General features: G+C 39.2%; 1 protein-coding gene and 1 non-coding gene across 5 annotated transcripts in view; both read left to right on the top strand.

The window, feature by feature from the left end:
• The window catches only part of TMEM108 (transmembrane protein 108), a 364,474-nt gene that overhangs the window by 126,814 nt on the left and 211,763 nt on the right, over positions 1-25,897 (top strand). The gene's annotated exons all lie outside the window — the stretch shown is intronic.
• Positions 23,307-23,414, top strand: LOC123576233. The gene has a single exon (XR_006701253.1). It is a non-coding gene; the product is annotated as a U6 spliceosomal RNA (small nuclear RNA).

Raw genomic sequence — 25,897 nt, 5'->3', positions numbered from 1 at the left:
GTGTTCCTACTAAACATAAAATTACAGTCAGGAGACCAGATCCTATCTTGGCTGCATCATATACAGTTGATCTCAAGCAAATCTCTTGAATTTCTTTGGAGCAGGTGGATTCCAAAGTCTCTTCCAACCCTGAATTTCATTGTATGTTAGTATCTGAGCTAAAGTGGCTCAAGTGGAAGTTTTTGGCAATATTCAAGGAAAGTAATAACTAAAATTTAGTGAGTGTTGGGGTGCCTGGGTTAAGCCTCCAACTTTGGCTCAGGTTATGATCTCACTGTTGATGAGTTCAAATCCCACATTGGTCTCTGTGCTGAGAGTCCAGCACAGTGCCTAGAGCCTGCTTCAGATTCTGTGTCTCCCTCTCTCTCTGCCCCTCCCCTCCTTGCACTCTGTCTCTCTCTCAGAAATAAATAAACATGAAAAAAAATTTAAATTTAGTGAGAGTCTACCATGTATTAAGCATGTTCTAGGTGTTTTTTGCATTATCTTATTTTGAAATTCCTACAACAACCCTATGAAGGTAGGTACCATTAATCTTTCACTTTTACCAATGAGAAAATGGAGGACAGCTGAATAGCATGTCCTGGGCAAGTTCAGTCTCTGGTTATATTAAGGAAAATTAGACAAGCTATTGGATAACTATTTTTACCATCATCACCTTTGCTTTTTATTAAGACTTGAGTGCCAATCAAGCACTGTGTTTTTGAATCTTCCAGTCTTGCCCTGTATGCAGGAGCACTGAATTCATTCCAGAGCTTGCAGAAGGAATTATGCCTATGGGGATCAGCAGAAATGACATTATGATGACAAAATGACTTTTAGTAATTCACAAAGAGGAACTTTGAGGGTCAAAGGCAAATAGAAGTCTGTATAAGTCTGTGGAGGCTGTTATAAGAAAGATGTATTGTCAGTAGTGTGTGGTGTGATTTGCTGTGAAGGAAAAGGAAAGCACATGCATGTCAGTGTCACACCTATGAAGCATTGTACCTGTAAAGGCAGGTGACATCTATAAGGCATCTTCAAATGGAACAGTGTTAACTTCTCCCTCACAATAAAGTAGTTGGATAGTTTATCTAGTTGGCATTTTTTCTCGCCAGCCCCTCAAAGCACAGCCTGGGTGTTCAGAAAATAGTGATTCTGTAGGTGTTTTTCACGTCAACCAAGACACTTAAAAATGTATAGTCTTCTGTGATTCTCAAGTGGCTAAAATGCTATGGAGAATGCAGAGAACTATATGAGTATATGTCCTCAATAAAATATGTAATTAGAGATATAGAACAAGTAAAATATACATGAAGATTTGAGCAATGGTGAGATGTATTTAATAAATAGCCAGTTGGAATGGGTACAAGGATTATACCTCAATAGCTTTCTAACTAAAGGATTAGGATTTGGAGTTCCAAAAACTGTTTGACTTACTATTTATGTGATTTAAGCATGTCATTTCATCTCTCTGAGTGTTATTTCATTTGTAAAATAGGGTGCTTATAGAACCCAAACTATTAGGGTAGAATAGAAATCAAATGAGATAATGAATGTGAAAGAACTTTGCCAAAGTTTTAGATGATATTGTCATTTGAGATAGCAATTAATAATCTTCACAAGAAATGTATAGCTTGGTCCCTTCTAACCATAGTTAGAATTGTACTGCCTTGCCCCCTTCAGTTAGGTATGGTCTGGTAATTTACTCTGGCCAAAGAAATATGAACCCAAGTGGAAATGTGTCCCTTCTACTTTAATAGCATATGCGATTCATTACTGTACCTTTTGTTGATATGCCAGTGTGATTGTGGGAGCATTCTTGAGCCTTAATCAACTTGTGGTCCTTTGAGTGGCCACAATGAACAAAGCCCCTAGGCAGCCAATGTTGAACATAGAGCATGAGCAAGAAATAAATTTCTGTCATGGTAAAGTAAGAAGATTTGGGGTTGTTTTTATAGCATCATCCCCTAGCATACTCTCACTAAAATGTGTATCATTCATCTTTAATATTACTTGAATATTTGTATATTTAGGTTATACTTACGTTACAGTGGTACTATCTACTACATATGGGAGTTGTTTATATCTTTGCTAACTCCACTTTTCCAAAAAAGATGTTGGTCTCAAACTCAAACCAGTCTTTTTTTTTTTTTTTTTTTTTTTTTGTCTTGTGAGGTATTTAAGGTATCTACAGACTAAGAATAGAACTGGACTGTTCTGTCTACTTCTATTTTGCAATATTAGATTAATTGAAAGGAAAAGTTTCAATTTGGACAAAATTTCTCTTTGTTTTAAATATGAAATTTATTGTCAAATTGGTTTCCATACAACACCCATTGCTCATCCCAACAGGTGCCCTCCTCAGTACCCATCACCCACCCCCCATCAACCCTCAGTTTGTTCTCAGCTTTTAAGAGTCTCTTATGTTTTGGCTCCCTCCCTCTCTAACCCTTTTTTTTTTTTTCCTTCCCCTCCCCCATGGTCTTCTGGTAAGTTTCTCAGGATCCACATAAGAGTGAAAACATATGGTATCTGTCTTTCTCTGTATGACTTATTTCACTTAGTAGAACACTCTCCAGTTCCATCCATGTTGCTACAAAAGGCCATATTTCATTCTTTCTCATTGCCACAGAGTATTCCATTGTGTATATAAACCACAATTTCTTTATCCATTCATCAGTTGATGGACATTTAGGCTCTTTCCATAATTTGGCTATTGTTAAGAGTGCTGCTATGAACATTGGGGTACAAGTGCCCCTATGCATCAGCACTCCTGTATCCTTTGGGTAAATTCCTAGCAGTGCTATTGCTGGGTCATAGGGTAGATCTATTTTTAATTTTTTGAGGAACCTCCACACTGTTTTCCAGAGCGGCTGCACCAGTTTGCATTCCCACCAACAGTGCAAGAGGGTTCCTGTTTCTCCACATCGTCGCCAGCATCTATAGTCTCCTGATTTGTTCATTTTGGCCACTCTGACTGGCGTGAGGTGGTATCTCAGTGTTGTTTTGATTTGTATTTCCCTGATGAGGAGTGACATTGAGCATCTTTTCATGTGCCTGTTGGCCATCTGGATGTCTTCTTTAGAGAAGTGTCTATTCATGTTTTCTGCCCATTTCTTCACTGGATTATTTGTTTTTCGGGTGTAGAGTTTGGTGAGCCCTTTATAGATTTTGGATACTAGCCCTTTGTCTGATATGTCATTTGCAAATATCTTTTCCCATTCCGTTGGTTGCCTTTTAGTTTTGTTGATTGTGTCCTTTGCGGTGCAGAAGCTTTTTATCTTGAAGGGGTCCCAATAGTTCATTTTTGCTTTTAATTCCGTTGCCCTTGGGGATGTGTCAAGTAAGAAATTTCTGCAGCTGAGGTCAGAGAGGTTTTTTTCCTGCTTTGTCCTCTAGGGTTTTGATGGTTTCCTGTCTCACATTCAGGTCCTTTATCCATTTTAGGTTTGTTTTTGGGAATGATGTAAGAAAGTGGTCTAGTTTCATCCTTCTGCATGTTGCTGTCCAGTTCTCCTAGTACCATTTGTTAAAGAGACTGTCTTTTTTCCATTGGATATTATTTCCTGCTTTGTCAAAGATTAGTTGGCCATACTTTTGTGGGTCTAGTTCTGGGGTTTCTATTCCATTGGTCTATGTGTCTCTTTTTGTGCCAATACCATGCTGTCTTGATGATTACAGCTTTGTAGTAGAGACTCAAGTCTGGGATTGTGATGCCTCCTGCTTTGGTCTTCTTCTTCAAAATTACTTTGGGTATTCGGCGTCTTTTGTGGTTCCATACAAATTTTAGGATTGCTTGTTCTAGCTTCAAGAAGAATGCTGGTGCAATTTTGATTGGGATTGCATTGAATGTGTAGATAGCTTTGGGTAGTATTGGCATTTTAACAATATTTATTCTTCTAACCCATGAGCACAGAATGTTTTTCCATTTCTTTATATCTTCTTCAATTTCCTTCATAAGCTTTCTATAGTTTTCAGCATACAAATCTTTACATCTTTGGTTAGGTTTATTCCTAGGTATTTTATGCTTCTTGGTGCAGTTGTGAATGGGATCAGTTTGTTTGTCTTTCTGTTGCTTCATTATTAGTGTATAAGAATGCAACTGATTTCTATACATTGATTTTTTATTTGTATCCTGGAACTTGGCTGAATTCATGTATCAGTTCTAGCAGACTTTTGGTGGAGAGTGTCGGATTTTACATGTATAATATCATGTCATCTGCAAAAAGTGAAAGCTTGACTTCATCTTCGCCAATTTTGATGCCTTTAATTTCCTTTTGCTGTCTGATTGCTGATGCTAGCACTTCCAACACTGTGTTAAACAACAGCGGTGAGAGTGGACATCCCTGTCATGTTCCTGATCTCAGGGGTAAAGCTTTCTGTTTTTCCCCATTGAGGATGATATTAGCTGTGGGCTTTTCATAAATAGCTTTTATGATGTTTAAGTATGTTCCTTCTACCTGACTTTCCCAAGGGTTTTTATTAAGAAACGATGCTGAATTTCATCAAATGCATTTTCTGCATCGATTGACAGGATCATATGGTTCTTATCTTTTCTTTTATTGATGTGATGTATCACGTTGACTGATTTGCGAATGTTGAACCAGCCCTGCAGCCCAGGAATGAATCCCACTTGATCATGGTGAATAATTCTTTTTATATGCTGTTGAATTCGATTTGCTAGTATCTTATTGACAATTTTTGCATCCCTATTCATCAGGGATATTGGCCTGTAGTTCTCTTTTTTTCTGGGTCTCTGTCTGCTTTAGGAATCAACGTAATGCTGGCTTCGTAGAATGAGTCTGGAAGTTTTCCTTCCCTTTCTATTTTTTGGAACAACTTGAGAAGGATAGGTATTATCTCTGCTTTAAATGTCTGGTAGAATTCCCCTGGGAAGCCATCTGGTCCTGGACTCATATTTGTTGAGAGATTTTTGATAACTGATTCAATATCTTTGATGGTTATGGGTCTGTTCAAGTTTTCTATTTCTTCCTGTTTGAGTTTTGGGAGTGTGTGGGTGCTTAGGAATATGTCCATTTCTTCCAGGTTTTCCAGTTTGTTGGCATATAATTTTTCATAGTATTCCCTGATAATTGCTTGTATTTCTGAGGAATTGGTTGTAATAATTCCATTTTCATTCATGATTTTATCTATTTGGGTCATCTCCCTTTTCCTTTTGAGAAGCCTGGCTAGAGGTTTATCAATTTTGTTTATTTTTTTAAAAAACCAACTCTTGGTTTCGTTGATCTGTTCTACAGTTTTTTTTAGATTCTATATTGTTTATTTCTGCTCTGATCTTTATTATTTCTCTTCTTCTGCTGGGTTTGGGGTGTCTTTGCTGTTCTGCTTCTATTTCCTTTAGGTGTGCTGTTAGATTTTGTATTTGGGATTTTTCTTGTTTCTTGAGATAGGCCTGGATTGCAATGTATTTTCCTCTCAGGACTGCCTTCGCTGCATCCCAAAGCGTTTGGATTGTTGTATTTTCATTTTCGTTTGTTTCCATATATTTTTTAATTTCTTCTCTAATTGCCTGGTTGACCCATTCATTCTTTAGTAGGGTGTTCTTTAACCTCCATGCTTTTGGAGGTTTTCCGGACTTTTTCCTGTGGTTGATTTCAAGCTTCATAGCATTGTGGTCTGAAAGTATGGCATGGTATGATCTCAATTCCTTTGTACTTGTTAAGGGCTGTCTTGTGACCCAATATGTGATCTATCTTAGAGAATGTTCCATGTGTACTCGAGAAGAAAGTATATTCTGTTGCTTTGGGATGCAGAGTTCTAAATATATGTGTCAAGTCCATCCAATCCAATGTATCATTCAGGGCCCTTGTTTCTTTATGGATCCTGTGTCCAGATGACCTATCCATTGTTGTAAGTGGGGTACTAAAGTCCCCTGCAATTACCACATTCTTGTCAATAAGGTTGCTTATGTTTGTGAGTAATTGTTTTATATATTTGGGGGCTCCTGTATTTGGCGCATAGACATTTATAATTGTTAGCTCTTCCTGATGGATAGACCCTGTGATTATTATATAATGCCCTTCTTCATCTCTTGTTACAGCCTTTAATTTAAAGTCTAGTTTGTCTGATATAAGTATGGTTACTCCAGCTTTCTTTTCATTTCCAGTTGCATGATAGATAGTTCTCCATCCCCTCACTTTCAATCTGAAAGTGTCCTCAGGTCTAAAATGAGTCTCTTGTAGACAGCAAATAGATGGGTCTTGTTTTTTTACCCATTTTGATGCCCTATGTCTTTTGGTTGGAGCATTTAGTCCATTTACATTCAGTGTTATTATACAGAGATATGGGTTTAGAGTCATTGTGACATCTGTAGGTTTCATGCTTGTAGTGCTGTCTCTGGTACTTTGTGGTCCTTGTAACATTTCACTCACACAATCCCCCTTAGGATCTCTTGTAGGGCTGGTTTAATGGTGTTTCAGTTTTTATTTGTTTGGGAAACCTTTATCTCTCCTTCTATTCTGAATGACAGACTTGCTGGATAAAGGATTCTCGGCTGCGTGTTTTTTCTGTTCATCACATTGAAGATTTCCTTCCATTCCTTTCTGGCCTGCCAAGTTTCAGTAGATAGGTCTGTCACTAGTCTTATTGGTCTCCCTTTATATGTTAGAGCATGTTTATCCCTAGCTGCTTTCCGAATTTTCTCTTTATCTTTGTATTTTGCCACTTCCACTATGATATGTCGTGCAGAAGATAGATTCAGGTTACGTCTGAAGGGTGTTCTCTGTGCCTCTTGGATTTCAATGTCTTTTTCCTTCCCCAGATCAGGGAAGTTCTCAGCTATGATTTCTTCATGTACACCTTCAGCCCCTTTCTCTCTCTTTTCCTCTTCTGGAATTCCTGTTATACGGATATTGTTGTGTTTGATTGCATCACTTAGTTCTCTGATTCTCCCCTCATACTCCTGGATTTTTTTTATCTTTTTCTCAGCTTCCTCTTTTTCCGTAATTTTACCTTCTAATTCACCTATTCTCTCCTCTGCCTCTTCACTCCGAGCTGTGGTCACCTCCATTTTATTTTGCACCTCATTTATAGCATTTTTTTTTACCTCCTCATAACTATTTCTTAGTCCCTTGATCTCTGTAGCAATAGATTCTCTGCTGTCATCTGTACTTTTTTCAAGCCCAGCAATTAATTTTACAACTCTTATTCTAAATTCTTCTTCTGTTATAATGCTTAAATCGTTTTTGATCAATTCGTTAGCTGTCGCTACTTCCTGGAGTTTCTTTTGAGGAGAATTCTTCCGTTTCATCCTTTGGGATAGTCCCTGGGGTGGCACAGAACTGCAGGGCACTTCCCCTGTGCTGTCTGGTGTAATTTGCATTGGTGAGCAGGGCCACAGTCAGACCTGATGTCTGTACCCAGCCCACCGCTGGGGCCACAGTCAGACTGGTGTGTACCTTATCTACCCCCTCCCAGGGGCAGGACTCACTGTGGAGTGGTGTGGCCCCTGTCTGGGCTACTTGCACACTGCCGGGCTTGTGGTACTGCTTTGATGGGATCTGGCCGGGAGGAAGGCTGACCTGTCGGAGGGATGGATCCACAGAAGCACGGCGTTGGGTGTTTGTGCGGTGCAAGCAAGTTTGGTGAACTGGTTCCCTTTGGGGTTTTGGCTGGGGGATGGGAGAGGGAGATGGCACTGGCCAGCGCCTTTGTTCCCCACCGAGCTGAGCTTTGTCTTCCAGGGCTCAACACCTCTCCCTCCCAGTGTCCTCTTGCCCTCCCACTCTCCGAGCAGAGCTGTTGACTTAAAACATTCCAGATGTTAAGTCCCTCTGGCTTTCAGAACTCATGCAGTCCAGCCCCTCCACTTTTGCAAACCAGCCTCGGGGATCCCGCGTTGCTGGGCGGGCTGCCCCTCCACCTCCCAGGCCTCTCCCACCAGTCTGTGTAGCACACACTGCCTCACTGCCCTTCCTACCCTCTTCTTTGGGCCTGTCTACGCTTGGCTCTGGAGAGTCCATTCTGCTAGTCTTCTGGTGGTTTTCTGGGTTATTTAGGCAGATGTGAGTGGAATCTAAGTGATCAGCAGGATGAGGTGAGCCCAGCATCCTCCTATGCCACCATCTTCTCCAGTATCCACCCAAAATTTCTATTTGACTATAACAGTATTTGGAAGAGTGGTTGAAAAATTATAGAAGATGAGTTACCTTTTTTGTATATATTTATTTCTTTAAAAATAAAGACCTTTCAACAAAGGTCTTATTTTAGGCAAAGTAAACTCATACTCAGTTTCAAGTTCTTACTTGACATACTTTTCTCACTTAGAGAAGATTAAACCCATTTTAGACCATGTGATCATGAGCCTGGGCTTAAGAGCCATGCAAGGAGTGGCATTTTGAATAAGAATACTCTTCAAAACGAGAACAACAAAACCTTCTGGATGATGCCTCAGACAGAACTATTTTAGATTGTACTTTTTTCTGCATTAAAGAATATAGTAAGTGTCCATTATTGTAGTCACTAACTTTGAGGATTTGAGCCATTCAATTAGAATGATGCCAGTGTACCCCCATTGAATATACCTTTCTCTGAGTGTGTGTAAGCCAGGTGAATGAGGTCCTTTCTTTGTTCTTGGATGAACAATTAGCCTGTCCTGGGCACTGTGAGTCTGTCAGAAGGCTGGTTGGTGCCAGCACTGGAGGCAGTAACATGGACCTTTTGAGCATGTAGTCTCTTTAGATTGAAGAACTAAACCCATCCTTTTTATAAAAAAAAAAAAATGTTTATTTACTTTTGAGAGAGGGAAAGACAGAGCATGAGCAGGGGAGGCATGGAGAGAGACAGAGACACAGAATCCTAAGCAGGCTCCAGGGTCCTAGCTCTCAGCACAGAGCCTGACACAGGGCTCAAACTCATGAGCCGTGATATCATGACCTGAGCTGAACTTGGATGCTCAATCGACTGAGCCACCCAGGTGCCCCTAAACTCATATTTTGGGAGCAAATCCTATGTACCATATGCCAGGTACTGGACTAGGCATTTGCAAATAGGTTTTGTCCTTTAATCCTCTTAATCCTGTGAGTCTTGTCAACTCCCTGTAAAGATTAAAACTCACACACACACACAGTCAGTTCTTCCCTCTACATTTCTCTCTGTTGTACCTCATATATCTTAGAGATTGTTTAGACGTGAAGTAGATTGGCCTAGAGAAACAAACTTTTAGTTCTTTTTTTTTTTTTTAACATCGCAAAAGTGACCTATTTTTCATAGGTAATTGAAAAATGCTATAAAGCCAGTAGGTCCATAATTGTCCATAATTCAACCATGCAAAGCAAATTGTGGATACTTTGGCATGTCACCCTTTCCTAAATCCAAGTGTGTGCAATGTGTATGGAAGGAAATGAGAGAGCACTATCTCTCTTCCTGTAGTACTTGAAAAACTGAGTATCTCAAGAATAAGGGGCAGGAGAATTAATTCAGTAAATAGGCAGCTTTGCGAGATGATGTCATAGGGCTAATGTCTGTGGTTACTATCTCCTGTTGACCTTTTCCACAGCTGGCTGATGTCAACCAGCTACTAATCAGAGCTTGTGAATAGTTGGCTAACACAGGAGAATAGAGCTCAGCCTGTAAATATGTTTACCAGACTGTAAATGCCATAAATACCATCAGCCTTTCCCATATATAGAGAGTTAACGGTTGTGCTGTATCTGTTAGAGCATGTGAGGAATCACCTGGAAAAGGATGGCAAAAATGCAGACATATCACTTACATTCTACCTAGATTGCATTCATTTTCTCCCCAGATACTCACTTGTGACATCCTGCTATTTCTGATAGATTGTCTTCTGTGATTTTCTATTTAATCCAGTAGTAAGGTGTTCCATATGTCACTTATCTTACCAGTTGACAGTGATGAGTAGGAACTCATCACTATGACATACTTTGTGATTTTCCACCTGTACATTCGTTTTTATTCTAGTTTTCTTAATTAAGTTAGGTAAATTCCCACAGCTCATTTTCCTGGGATTTAGATATTTAAAAGCATTTATACACCTGTGCAATTCTCTCAGTTCTCCTTGGCTGCATTTATCCATGCTCTATTTTCCTCCATCTGTTCAAGGGGATCCACCCCTTCAACTACCTAATCATTGAGAGTTCTTGTACCTTACTTGACATATTTCTGGTGTAATTCTTTCCAAGAGTAGAACCAAAAGTTTGCATTCAATTTTGAAAAACCCATGATGATGATAATAGTGATAGTGATCATTAACACTCACATGGCTCTAACGTGGGGCCAGGCACTGTTCCACATGTTCTTGTTAACTTAATTTCACAACAGCCCCATGAATGGGTACTGTTGTTATCTCCATGAGGAAGCACAGTCACAGAGAAGTTAAATGACTTACCCAAACAGAGGCAGAGCTGGTATTCAGATTCAAGCATTGTGGCTCTAGGGCCTCTTTCCTTTAATTGATACTCTGAATGTCTTCATTCTGCTTCCACTTTCCACTTTTTTCTGACTTACTCTTCAATCTGTGTATTTGTTTTGTTCCATTTTATTTGGGAAGATCAACAAAGACACAGAAATAGTAGTTTTGTTTCTGCTATCACTACAAGTGTGAATGCATGTTGAGAAAAATGGGAGAGCCAGGATATCAAACAGAAAATTCCTGATTCACAATCACCTTCTCTGTTAATAGCTTTCAAGAACTATAGTGATCTGTGGTAGGCTTTGCACTGTTCTCCTACTATAGTATATGCTTATAAGGACAGCTGGCTGCTTTATGGCCAGCCTGAGGCAGAAGGCATCTGGGGCTAATGGGCTTGCTTTAGGGCCCACTTCACCTTAGGTGGGTCACAGATTCAGGTCAAAGTCTTCAACATAATGTGGGTCTAACATGCAGGGAAATCATAGTGTTTGCTAGTGGAGTTAGGAGTTCCCAGAACTCCATGATGCAGGAGGAAAGGGTCCTGGAAAGTGGATCTGGTGGGAGAAGAAGAGCTGACACCATTCAGTGGAATCATATGAGGAAACAACAACTGCTTGGTTTTGCTTTGTTAGTAGATTTGGACATGAAATTGTAGGAACATGTGTGATTCCAATTCATAAACCATCTCATACCAAGAGTTGGATTTGGATCTAAAACAATACTCCATTTTTATTCTAGGTTGTTTCTGCAATTTTAGCAAACAAGAAAGCATTTTCCTTAGTGGTTTACCCTAGTGTCTTTTCATGCATTATCTAAATTCCTCACACTGAATTGAATTTAGGGAGCACTCTGGTCTGGCTCCCTTGTTACATAAACCAAGACACAAAGGTCTAAAGGACTCCAGAGCTTTACTCAAGTTCTCATTGTAAGAATACAATTCTGATCTTTGGCTTGCCAGCCCATGTTCTTTTCCACTTAATTTCTATCTTCTGTTTATTGAAGAAAGGAATAAATATTAGTTGGAGCATTGGAAGGTTGACAGATATCATTTGTGAGAATTTTTTAAATTTAGAGTTTACATGAACTATAACTGTGAGCAAAAGCAGATTTCAGGGTAGGCCTCAGAATTTACCCAACTTAATACCTTATTTCTCCACATCCATTTAAACAGGTATAATATCTGTAATCCTAGATTGAAGGGAAGCTTTTTCTAGCGTGATTGACTTACTTACTGTTGACTTAAGGAAAGGGGACAAGGGATGAAAGGAAAGAGGGTAAGGGAGAGGGTGGGAGAGAGATATAGGGATGGGGGGATGGTACAGAAAAGGAGGAATGAAGAGAAAGAAAAGACACAAACTAATAGTTACTCCCAACTTTATGACTTGGAGAACATGGTAACTTTCCTTAACACCAATTAACATACGAAGCTTGGACTTCCTTAGTAATTAACTTCTGTTCACTTTTAGTTGGTGTCACTCATTTAACATTTAAACAGCAGTGTCAGCAGGAAGCTGAGGTTTTTGTGAAAACTAAAGCAGTGAAAGGGTGAAGGTATCTAAAAGGTGTACCGTGGCTTTAACTGTAGATTTAGGTCTTTGTCATAGGAGGAGAAGTTTCAGGAAGGTAGTTGGGAAAAGGGCTTCCCCTGGATGCTCCATTCTGCCATCAAGACCAAACAAGACCTAGTTTCCATTCTGAGTTCCTTCAAGTCCCTGAGCCCTAGGACTACATTCCAGAGTGTTTGAACATTGTTGTTCCAGGCACAGGTTAAAAATATTTTAGCCTTGGACCCTGGAGCCAAGTCCCTTTAATTAGAGTATGGCTGGGCTGGTAGCTTTGGGCTGTCACCTTTGAATGCTTTCCATTATAGAAAAACTGATGGGGCTTCTCCCAGGGTGGATCTACTCAGTTGATGATGCCTTGCTGTCACTGGTAACCTGGCTGTGCCTTCAAACCTCCATTGACTTTGAGGACTTGTTGGCCTGCTGTTTGCAAGTCACTCGGCCCAGCCATCTTGGCCACTTCTTAAGTATCTGGGTCAGTCATGCCAAGTTCTACTCTGTGGAGGTCTGCTTGAGGATTTAATGAACTATGTGCATGCAAAGGATTGGTATCTGACATTAAGGCTACATGCTATCACTTGAGCCCTTGTAATGAATGGCCTCCTACCTGACCTTGCTGCTTTCAACCTGCCCCCCTGAAAGCTATTTTCTATATAAAAGCCAATATGGTCTTTTAAAATTCTTACCACAATCTTACCACTTCCTTGCTTAAAATCCTCCAGTGACTTCTGAATTTTGGCACACTCCATAAAACCCAAGCTCCTCACCCAAGCCTGCATAGCCCTGCATAATCTGGCCTGTGCCTCCACCTTGAATGTCATTTTATACAGTCTTGCCCTTTCCATTCAACTGCATGGATTTTTTTTACACACTCCCCAGTACCTGCTGACATTGGCGCTTGTATACAAGCTATTTCTGCTTCCTAGAATACTTGTCCACTGATCCTCACATGATAGCTTCTTCACACTATCAGATTCCAGCTGAAGATCCTCAAAGAAACATTGTTTAATTGCTCTCATGTAGCTACCTATCACTCTTCAGGTCTTGTTTATTCATTATCTGTTTACTTCCATTGGAAAATAAACTTCATGAAGTCCAAGATCTTTTATGGCCTATTTTTTTTATTGTTTCCTCAGTGCATACAGTGGTACCTAGAACATAGTAGGCGTTCAGCTAATATGTATTGAATAAATGAATGACACTTGGTAAGTGCTAAGTAAATGTTAGCTATTATTAATTGTATTAGAGAAAAACAAAAAGATGAAACCTTAATATAACTGGGGCCCATTTGGTCCTGATTTTATGCAGTGACATGTTCAGAGAAATAGCTGTTCAGAAAAATAGGACTGAAAGCAACTAAAATCTTTATTTCCTCAAGCAAATGTTAAAGGTGAGAGAGTGTACTTTTCACCTTTTACAAGACTTGACAAAATCCTGTCTTGCCATCTATAATCCCTCACAATACCCAGCACTCATGGCATCCACTCCACCAATGCTATTCTTTCGGTCTCCCTGCTAACTCCCAACAAAAGAACGATTCTCAAACATGTGTGACCTTGCTGAGAGCCTCCAGGTGCTGGACCCATTTTCTGAATCAGCATAACAAAAAGCCAGGAGTCAAAAAGGCAGGCTTGGAACCCTGGGGTGTAGGTGGTGGAGGTGAGACTGGTCATATTCATACATTAACAATTATGTTACTGCTACACATACAACAAAAAAGAGTAAACTGGAAGATTTTAATGAATTCTAAATCTAAACTGAATGGTACTTAAGAAAGACTATGAAATAGCTCTACTTGGGGAGCATTGAATCCCACAAACTTTTTATTAGGAACTAAATACACAAAAGGTAAGTCTTACGAGTAGATACTTTTCCACAGAAGACATCCAGATGGCTAACAGACACATGAAAAGATGCTCAACATTACTCATCATCAGGGAAATAGAAATCAAAATCACAATGAGATACCACTTCACATCTGTCAGTCTGAATGATTAAAATTAACAACACAAACAACAGGTGTTGGTGAGGATGTGGAGAAAGGGGAACACTCTTGCACTGTTGGTGGGAATGCAAACTGGAGCAGCCACTCTGGACAACAGTATTGAGTTAAAAATAGAACTACCCTACAATCCAGCAATTGCACCACAAGGCATTTACCAAAAGGATACAAAAATACAGATTCACAGGGGTTCATGCACCCTGATGTTTATAGCAGCATTATCAACAGTAGCCAAGCTATGGAGAGAACGCAGATGTCCAGTGACTGATGAATGGATAAAGATGTGGTATATCTATCCCATGGAATATTACTCAACCATCAAAAAGAATGAAATCTTAACATTTGCAACAATGTGGTTGGAACTAGAATGTATTATGCTAAGCAAAATAAGCCCGTCAGAGAAAGACAAATGCCATATCATTTCACTCATATGTGGAATTTAAGAAAAAAACAGGTGAACATACGGAGGGGAGAGAAGAGAGAGGGAAATAAACCATGAGAGACTCTTAGAGAACAAACTGAGAGTAGATGGAGAGACATAGGTGGGGGACAGGCTAGATGGGTGATGGATATTAAGGAGGACACTTGTTATGATGAGCACTGGGTGTTGTAAGTGATGAATCACTGAATTCTCCTGAAACCAATATTGCACTGTATATTAACTAAAATTTAAATAAAAATTTGAAAAACTAAATAAAAAGGTAAGTCTCTTCATTTTTAGTATCCTGCTACAAAGCTTTGGACCAAGGATCGAGGAGATGTCTATTATCAAAAAGTTCTTCCTCACTTAGATCCTTATGGACTCTGATTAGATGATGTTGTTAACTTTATTATTTTGTTTTTAACTATTGTGGATTAGAAACTGAACCTACAAGAGAAGGGGAACTGTTACAGGCAGAGAAAAGAACTTGATACCAGACAGCTTGATAAGCAGACCAAGATGAAGAATGATCTTACTATACAGTCATGACAATGACTCTGATTCCTAAAGTTGGTTTCAGGTCATACTTTGTTCCTAACTTTTTTCTCTGGTAGTGGGTTCTGGCTTCTAGAACCATTAGTGCTTTCTGTTAGGCTCCTTTAGGTCCAACGCATATTTGTAAGACAGACCTTAGTATCACTGGATGTAGTCTGAAGGAAGCAGGTCTGCCGAAGAAGCTTTTCTGAGCCCTTGGCTTCTTTAGCACAGTGCTCCAACCAGCTGACCTCAACTGACTCATCAGGTTATAAGAGAAGTTGGGAATAGAAATTATTTCCCTGGGGGATCCTGGCTGTATAATAGCTATCATTTGTATGCAGTTAAATGATTTGCAGAGTAGCACAGCTCAGAGCTCCCAGCTGCATTCTGTTTATTTCTGGAAGCATATGAAACAGTTGGCTGGGAATGTGGTTTCCAAAAGGTATTGTAGGCATTATAGTAACATCTGGGGCTGAGTGTTTCCCCCACCTCACCTAGATTTTGGTCAGAAGTCCATCCTGCATCCAAGAAACTTGGATTTAATGGTTATTGCCTGCTTTCCAATGCTTGCCTGTTAGTTCTGTTTCTACCTGCCACAGTCTTGAGCCTCTCAGCTGCCATCCCCCAGAGAGTGCCAAGGCACATAAATATTCATGAGGGAAAGAGATTCAGAAGGCTGAGGTCAGGGGAACCCTATTTCTGAGATGGGCTACTGGCTTATTGCCTTGCTTTCCTTTTCCTCCCTCCCCTCCTCTTAGAGTAAATTGTTATGTAAAGTGGCAATTATCTATCTTCTCCATCCAGTAGGGAAGAGGCAATGTGGTAGGTAACAGCCAGGAGAGGTGTGGGAACCACATATGATTCCCTGGGATGGCACAGTGTTTACACCACTTACACCAGTGATGGCTTACATCAATGATGGCTTACACCAATGGCTAAATTGCTCCTAAATTCATTACATATTCCAGGAAACAAAGAGGTTAAGGAGAGCAGAAAATTATACGTAGTAACATCTGTCATGGTTGACATTGGAGGGATGGGGGAAGGAGATGCTGTTTGCCCTAGTCAGGCCACCCGCAACTCTGCCCTGGGGACCATCATACAGGAGCTCACAGTGCTGCTTGCTCTGATCCCCAAACCTTTCTGTACCAGAAACCAAATTAAAAGGAATAACAACTGCAGCCTAGTAGACTGTGAGAGAGGAAGCATATTTCAGCCCTTTGCCTCCCTGAAGGGTGGAAGGGTAAGGTTAAGTGGCCTGGATCTAAGAAATCTGGAGAATTTTGACACCAGGTAGACCTTCCTCAACTCTCACCTTTTGCTTCCCTCTGAGTCCCATTAACACTGGCTGCCAGGTTTCTAAAGCTCAGGCTGCTGGCAAAGGCCCCAGTCTGTCCCACACCAGAGACTTGTTCTTTGACAGCTATGTGTTTCAGCCTCAAGTTCCTGATTTTCAGTTTTGTCACTATTCGAAGCAAGGATTTTGCCTGTTACTAGTTACCCTTACCTGGGTTTCATCTTGTGACTTCCAATCAGAGATGCTTAATTTATCTCTTTATAATTCTCCTTTCCCTTTTTCTGTGCTAGAATTGATCTCTCAAATCACATTAATTTATAGAACGGCCAGCAAAACCATCTTTATGTGCCTACCTCTGCATGAACTATATTTAGTGCCTTTTTATATGTGGCAAGAATAATTTTAATCATTTCAGCAGACAAGGCCAAGTGTCAAGTCACAGCATGGGTGGCAGGGGCAAGGATTTCTCCCTGACTTGATGTAACACCATGAAGAGTTTCTTGGCTCCTTTAAAGGCTAGTTCAGGTAATGGAATACACCAGTGATTTAACACAATCCTTAACCCAGCCAGTTTATGAGCCATGTGTGGAAATCCTGATACCGTGAACAACTGGCAAGTCCCTGAGCTGAACAGTGAAGACCCAGTAGCCTGTGAGAATGAAAGAGCTTTGTGTTGGAGCTTAGGAGGCCAGCAAGAAGCAGTGTGATATAAGACAAGGAACACCAAATTTCTAGTGAGAGTCCTGGGTTTGGGAGCATCCTTACTCTGTCAACTTACTGGCCACATTTGTGGTCAAGACCTTTAACCTAATAGTTCAGGTCTTAATGACTCCTGTGCATCAGGCACCGTGTTGGCATTGCTGATAAACTTGTGAATATAACAAGGTTTTGCGGCTAAGTGTGACAACCCTGGATATATTACAGGGTTCTTGTGAGAGCCATTTCTTTTGCTAACCTTAAGTGTTCACAATACAAGTATTATTTCTTTGGAAAATACCGTTAATAACAAATATACCGATCTCCACAGTGGGTTTAGGTCTTGTTAAGCCCATCATAAGTTGAAAATACCATAAGTTGAAAATGCATTTAATACACCTAACCTGCCAACAATCATAGCTTATCCCAGCCTACCTTAAACGTGGTCAGACACTTACGTAGCCTATGGTTGGGCAAAATCATCTAGCATAAAGCCTATTTCAAAATAAAGTGTTGACTATCTCATGTAATTTATGAAATACTTTACTGAAAGTGAAAAGTATTTATAAGTGTATTGATTGTTTTCCTTAGTGATTGCCTGGCTGCCTGGAATCTGCAGGTCTCTGTCCAGCATCACAAGAGTACAGTACCTCATACTGTTAGCATGGGAAAAGATCACAATTCAAAGTGTGATTTCTACTATAATGCTTATCACTTTCATACCATTATAAAATAGAAAACTCTTAAGTTGAATGATCCTATGTCAGGGACTATCTGTATTTTAAAGTCTATATGGGAGACAGTTAATGTATCCAACCAGGGTACCATATTGAAAAAAAGTACAAAGCAATGTAGATGGGGAATGCACAGTATCTTCTGGGAAAAGATTTTTTGTGCTTTTATATTCATATAATGGCAAAAATTAACATTACAGCCATTGATATGAGGGATATAAGGTGCTTATTAAAATTAAATTTCATGAAACTCTACTTGTTTCTTTTAAAAGTCACTTTTCTGTATTTTTACTGAATACCTGAGAAGACTGCAGGCTTATTATAAAGAACATCTGTTTATATAGCATATTTTCATATCACTCCTAAAAGGGTCAAAAGCAGCAGAGCATGGGGTGCTTGGCTGGCTCAGTTGGTTGAGCGTCCAACTCTTGATTTCAGCTCAGGTCATGATCCCAGAATTGTGGGATTGAACCCTGCATTGGGCTCTGCGCTGAGCATGGAGCCTGCTTAAGATTCATTCATTCATTCATTCATTCATTCTCTTTCTCTCTCTCTCTCTCTGCCTCTCCCTCCCTCCCCTCCCCCCACTTTCACACACTCTCTCTCTTAAAAAAAAAAAAAAAAAAAAGAAGAAGAAGAAAAAAAAGCCTGTGCAGCAGAGTGCCTTGAAGGGATGGATTGAGGACAATCTTTAGATCACCCTTTCATGGAGATGCAGGGCTTTGTGAGAGCTTCTTTGCTCATTTGGAGCCCAAGAGACAGTCCTTGGGATCCTTCTGAGAGAGTAAATACCAAAGGTAGATTAGGCTTGGGCAGACTTGGATGCAGTATACATTGAATGACCCAAAGTAACTGAGAAGAGCATTTTAAAATCATTAACTACAGGGCGCCTAGGTGGCTCAGTTAAGTGTCTGACTCTTGATTTCAGCTCAGGTCATGATCACAATTTGTGAGATCAAGCCCCACATTGAGCTGTGTGTTGACAGTGTGGACCCTGCTTGGGATTTTCTCTCACACACACACCACCCACCCCGCTGCCTTCTCTCAAAATAAATAAACATTAAAATTAAATCATTAATTGTAAAGAGTTTACAAATCAATAAAAAGACACTGTCCCATTGAAAGCTCTTGATGATGTGTTGGTAAGTGAGAAAAAGACCACTGACTTCCTTGTATTGTGTAATCTTACTTTTTGGAAAAAGAAGTGTTTGCAGGTTTATATAGAACATTAACTGTGGTTATTATTGGATGGTATGGTTCTGGGCTTATCTTTAGACTTCTCTGTATTTTTCAAGTTTTCTGCAGTAAGCATGTACTTCTTTTATCCTCAGAAAAATAGTGATTATAATATAAACATAATCCTTAAATATTATCTATGCAGGAAAGGGACTGTGTGCTGTTGACTAGTTTATCCACAGGGTCTAGAATATACGTTAGAATCACCTGAGAGCTTGTAGAACTACAGTTTTGTGAGCCTCATCCCTGGAGATGCTGTGTCAGTTGGACTGGCAGGAGACAAGGTTGCCCAGGGAAGTGGAAGCAGATTCTAGGCTAAGTCACACTACAGAGTATCAGAACCATCATTTCCTATATAAATTCTAGGTTCACTGTAACATGGGGCAAAATCTGCATTCCAATTGAAAGTTATAATTTAGTTTCCCTCCAAGAGTTCCCTCTTGACTTTGGTAGTTGCTTTACCTGGGAAGAATGTATCTAGTTCAGTTTCCCCTGAAGATGACTTTCAGACTCGTGGGATTTGGAACAGGCAATTATCTATCAAATACCAGATGGCTGTGTAGATTAGCCCCAGTGAGTAAAAACACAGTGATTTGAACAAAAGAAATGATTAGCTGGTTGAATAACAACAGGTCATCTCAGCACAGGTGTACTAGAAACAAGGTCAGGGTCAGATACTAACACTTCTATTTTCTTGAGTTCATTAACAGTGTATTCATTATTTCAATACTACTCTGATGTTAACAGTACGGAGACATGGAGAAAGGGCTAACTTATATACCACAGCATTCATATTTTTTATTAAAATATTTTCCTTAAAATTTCATGAAAAGGTTAGCTTTTATAAATGTTCATATAACCCTTTATAAGATATAGGTAAAATCTATAAAGAACTTATCAAAAACACACCTAAAAAGCAAATAACCTAATTAAGAAATGGATGATGCATCACATTATCACCAGGAAACTACAAATCAAAATCACAATGAGATACCTCACACCTGTCAGAATGGCTTAAAATTAACAACATAAGAAACAACAGGTGTTGGCAAGGATGTAGAGAAAGGGGAGCCCTTTTGAAGTGTTGGTGGGAATGCAAACTGGTGCAGCCACTTTGGTGAACAGTATGGAAGTTTCTCAGAAAACTGAAAATAGAACTATCCTGTGATCCAGCAATTGCACTACTAGGTATTTATCAAAAGGATATGAAAACACAGATTCAAAGGGGTTCATGCACCCCAATGTTTATATAGCAGAATTATCAATAATAGCCAAACTATGGAGAGAACCCAAATGTTAATTGATGAATGGATAAAGAAGATGTGGTATATATATCCCATGGAATATTACTCAACCATCAAAAAGAATGAAATCTTGCCATTTGCAACAATGTGGATGGAGTTAGAGTGTATTATGCTAAGCAAAATAAGCCAGTCAGAGAAAGACAAATGCCATATCATTTCATTCATTTGTGGAATCTAAACAGATGAACATATGTGGGCGGTGGGGTGGGGTAGAGAGAGGGAAACAAACTATGAGAGACTCTTAAAGACAGAGAACAAGGGCTCCTGGGTGGCTCAGTTGGTTAAGTGTCTAACTTTGGCTCCAATTGTGATCTTGCAGTCCATGAGTTCAAGCCCTGTGTCAGGCTTTGTGTTGACAGCTCAGAACCTGGAGCCTGCTTTGAGTTCTGTGTCTCCTTCCTCCATTCACACTCTGTTTCTCTCTCAAAAATAAACATTAATTTTTGTTTCATGAAAGAACAAACTGAGGGCAGATGGAGGGAAGTAGGTGGGGGATGGGCAAATGGGTGATGGGTATTAAGGAGGGCATTTGTAAGTGATGAATCACTGAATTCTATTCCTGAAACCAGTGTTGCACTATATGTTAACTAATATTTAAGCAATAAAAATAAAAAAGACAAAAAATTTCATGAAAAAAGAGAAAACTTAATGTTATTTCTCCATCTACTTGTAAAGAATAGTAGTGTGTGCACTTCCTGGGAGATTTTCTTCTTTAAGAATTCCAAACAGCACATGGATGGCTCAGTTGGTTAAGCGTCCGACTTCAGCTCAGGTCATGGTCTCCTGGTTCGTGAGTTTGAGCCCCACGTTGGGCTGTTTGCCAACAGTTTGTAGCCTTGAGCCTGCTTCAGATTCTGTCTCCTCCTCTCTCTGCCCCTCCCTGACCCCTGCTCTGTCTTTCTCAAAACTAAATAAACATTAAAAAAAAAATTTTAAACAATTCCAAACTAAAAAGCGAAAAACAAAAAACAACAAATTCCAAACTAAGCGTTTTAGTTCCATTTATGACTGCAATAGAAAAACTGTATTTACACTGTCCACCTATGCATGCACAGAACTATGTTGTATAAAAGATAGTAAAAGCTACCCAAGTGCTTAAGACTGCCGTTCCATTTCTGCTTAGTTAAAAAAACAAATTGAAAGTTTCTAAGATGCTGCCTGTTGAAAACCCTACTATAGACTTCAGGATCTCCAAGCTCTCGATTAACTAAGGTATAAATGGGGAGAGGAAAGATCACATATAATTTAAAATATAGTTAAACCAAAACTACTCAAAATGTAGTACCAAAATTTTAATTGTAAACATATTTAGTTCAAAATGTATCCAATGTTCAGACATACATTAACATTGTAAAACATCATCAAAAAACATAAATAGGTATTGTTGGTGTGTATGCAGCTAAATATCATATTACTTCCTCCACAAAGAAGTGGTCAAAATATGAAAATCAGATTTTAAAAGATCAAAGTCTGTTAAAATATACTGCTGGATTTTTTGTGGAGACAGTTGTGCCCCAAAACATGATCTGTTCATTAATATGTATTTCTAGTAGTAGACACATTCTAAAATACAGATATTTGTGCATAATTGTGGTGATTTTGGTTTTGGACAAATGCATTATCTATGTATACTTTATGGGCATGTTTAATCTTCATACTGATGTGTCCACTTGCAGACAACAGTTAAACCTCATACCGCCCTAGCTCATGTTCCTAACATTTAGATAAGTGTTGAAGATTAGGCAACTAAAAGCAGTGGGTATTATTAGCAAGAGGCAGCTCTGTGAGGTGAGTTGGTCTTTTTCGTTATTTTACTTATTTGTTAACATGAAGTCATTGGTTCACACTTTCTCCTGATATTTAGGTAATTCACCACCGGATAAATAGTAATGGTGGTAACTTGACTTTCCATTAATCTGTGTCTCCACTATTGTCATTTGTCCACACTTACTAGATACATGAAAAAAGTTAGCAAAGCTATAGAATAAACAGATGAATGTGATATGCTTTCAGAGAGTAACGGTTTTACTTTAGGATGTTGAGGACAAAATAAACAAGTTGTATTGATGATAATTTAAAAATTATTTTTATATTAAAATGATGTGTACATATTACAGACTATAAAGTAAAATGTACGTGATTTTAAAGGTGAAACAGGAGACTTCAAGGAAATTTCTTGATCAGAGAGGCCATTTTACACTATAACCAAGACTTCAGAATATGGGATTGGGAGGGGGTGAAGTGGTATATATTAGTTCAATCTAGTTATGTGTTCTTTTGTGAAAAGATTGAGAAGCACTGCAAGGGGGCATGAAGAAAAATAGCATAAAATTTAGTTCGATAGATGCCCATTTAGTTACAATTAGGATGGGACTCCACTGAATTAAACTTTTTCTGAAAAAGCCTAACTCTTAAATGAGCCAAGCGTAAATCACTAATTATCCTGTTTATGGGGACTCAAGATTAAGAGAAGAGTTTAAAGAAATAGAAATAGCTAGATTATAACAATTTCCTGATAGAGAAACATTACTTTCCTCATTTATTTACTTTATGTCTCATTTACCCTTTTGGTGTCAAAAGTTCCCATGACTTATGCATACTTGCAGTCTTGCTGCTAAAGATTCTCTACACCTCAGACTTTGATGATGATGATGGTGATGATGATGATAGTCAACACCCATATAGTGTTGATCGTATGTGAAGCACTGCTATAAATGCTTTGCATTTAGCCCTCACAACAACCCAATGAGATAGAGTTATCCGTATTTTTCCATTTTACAGATGAGGAAACTGAGACACAGAGACTTCAGTAATTTTCCCAAGGGTATGTTGCCTAGAAACGGTAGAACCAAGAGTAGACCCCAGGCAATCTGGTTCCAGAGTCCTGCTCTTAAATATTATCTTTCCTACTTCTCATCACCAAAATTATTAAACATTTAGGTCTTACAAGGCTAGAATTCATGAAGCTGTTGGAAGTGATGTTGGAAAACTGCTTTGAGTCACATGATCAGCATTAACAAATGAAGATCTGGTAGAATTAGACAATCAGGACACAGTAGATACTTCCAGAGAGAATCATTTGGCTAACAAAGGAAATAAAATGAAGCCCTGAAATAGATTTTGTTTAAATTACTTTCATTATGGTCCTTGTTTCAGCAGCCCATGTACTAAAATTGGAATGACACAGAGAAGGTTAGCATGGCCCCTGCGCAAGGTTGACACACAAATTCATGAAGTTACTTTCACTATAATTGTGCTATGAACATCCCGTATGAAATAAAGGATGTTGTATGGTAGGTATATTAGTTCTGTCAGGAAAAACACATAAGTTCCAAAAAGCATTCCATTTGGTGTATATTCAGAGAATTAGTGACTTTTTACAAATTGTTTTCAGATAAAGAAAATCTGTATTAAGTGTATGCTTAAAAGTTAACTTCAGTCTAGTTATTGACACAGGAAACTAGATAACCATAGGAAGTTGATGGTGCCAAGTGTCAGTAAAGGTATGGAGGAGTTTCATCTGTGATCCAGTTGTACTGTCCCAGAAGAGAAGAGCCTGAGTGGCCTTACCTATGTCCTGTCATGCCAGATTTCTTTATTTGTCTTCATCGTAAGTGAGGAAATCACTCAGGGGCTTCACTGCTCCTTATGATTGCTCTGAACTTGGAAACTGAATGTGTGTTTAATTTCACTCCTGTTAACAGCTTCCTTCCTTAGGTCTATGCTTTTTGAGGGCAAAATCAGCATTCTTTCTAAATACTGTTTAGGGTCACTTCATCACTAAAGTTGCCCTTCCCACAGCCTGGACTCAGAGATTATCTTCTTATGAAAGACCCCATTGCAAAAAGAGAAACATTTTCAGGCACATTTAAGTGGAATATATAAAGATTTTCCAGGAATGATTTTGCTCCAAGAAAATTAAGCTTTCAGCAAACCAAATCCAGAAGCATGAATTTCAGTTAACCAGAGGAGGGGAGATTGTTCACTGTCACCATATTAATCTTGGATTTTGATCATTGTTATAAAGGTTTAGCCAGCTAGCTAACATAAAAGCAGTTCTAAGTCCAGTCTTTGGAAGTTCTCATATCAAATAATTTGACAGTGACCAAAATTAAATTTCAGCTTTTATGCTTTGGGCCCTGAAAATAAGAATGTGGTTAATATTGAAACAGTCTAAATATTCAGAAGTCTTTTTGCCCGGAGAATTGCATCAAAGATATCTTAAGACACAATGAACCTGTGGCAGTAGTCTTTGCCTCTAAACCCCAAGTCTTCTTTGCCTAGTACTCCACCTAGTAGATCCCACCCTATCTAGGCATTCCCACCTGGCTTGATCTGCCACCAGGCTGCCATTTATCTGTCAGATGTGTCAAGGTCCAGTAGTTTCTGCATGCACTTGACTGCCAGCTTTTCATTCCAATTTTAATGGAAACAGAGTCCTTCCTTCCCACTGTAGATCAATTAACCAGATTGTATTGAGAGCAGAGAAGATTAACTTTTCCTTCCAAGACCGATAGTCCTAAGGAAAACATGAAAGATTAAAATTTACTTTTCTCTAGGAAAATTCATAGGTTTGAGTCTCCACAGAGAGTTGTCTGAGCTTACATGTCAGTGGGAGCTTTAAAAAGACCTGCTGGGGATCACTCTTTAGAGAGAATAGCCTGAGATTCCAGTGTGGGTTTGTTGCTGGCCACATTTGTGCATTAGCAGACCGTAAGAAGGGAATTCTAGGAATACTAGGTAGTGGCAAACGTTGTCATATTGCTGTTTTTATTGTCTGCTGGTTTGAAGGTTCACAGTAAAATATTTCTTCCTGTTTTAATATTCTTGTGCCCTTAAACACCGTCTTAGCCATTTATGTCTGCCTCAGCCAGCAAACCATTCTTCCCTTATTCCAGGAGCACAGGGCCCAGCTAGAGATGTGCTAAATACAGCTGTCCTTTTAACAAAGCCTTCTGAAGTCCAGATATGATACTCCTTGTGAAACAGACCTAAACCAAATATGTCTTGATCAGATGATTCTGTGGGAGGTGCACCTGACTCAGTTTTGTCGTTTCTTGCATTAGCATCCTCACTGTATTGTCCAGTCCAGACATCTTTCTAGAAATAGCAGATATTAATCTTTAGCTAGAAGTAGAGAAGAATTTATTATAAAAACAAAAATATTAGTTGGAACTGCTTGACTCCTCACTCTGGAATGAGTAAATATATAAAAACAAATAAATGTATGTCTTCACAGATATTATAATAATACATCTTCTCTTCCCCTCTAAGTCTGTCTCATTATAGGATGTTATTCTTAAGGCACAGTAGGTTTATGACTTCAGCATAGGAAACTGGTGAGACAATGGGTATGAAAGCAGACACTGAGGAGTGAGAAGGTCCATTAAATTATTGTATCTGCCCCGTAGGTATAGAGAAGACAAACCTAGAGGGCCCAGCTCATGAGGCTCTTCTATAGTGCAGAGAGACTGGAATTGGGAAGAAGGAAAAGATGATATGAGAAAAGAAATGTCTGCCTCTGTCCTGGCTAGGGTAAAGATGGGCAAAGGAAAATAAAAAGAGGAAGGGAAACATAAATGTGTGTAAGAAAGGCATTTCCACAGTTAGTTCTGCACTTTGGTGTTGAGAGACTGAGGACTTCAGAGTAGCCCTGCAGACTCAGGGTTCTGCCCCTGTGCTCTTAGTGGGACTGGGGACTGTGAAGGAGCATTGTGCTCTACAAGCCAATAT

The sequence above is a fragment of the Leopardus geoffroyi genome, chromosome C2 (assembly GCF_018350155.1).
Source record: "Leopardus geoffroyi isolate Oge1 chromosome C2, O.geoffroyi_Oge1_pat1.0, whole genome shotgun sequence".
In the NCBI taxonomy this organism is placed as follows: domain Eukaryota; kingdom Metazoa; phylum Chordata; class Mammalia; order Carnivora; family Felidae; genus Leopardus; species Leopardus geoffroyi.
The sequence above is the reverse complement of the archived record's forward strand: the minus strand, read 5'-3'. Positions and strand labels throughout refer to the sequence as shown.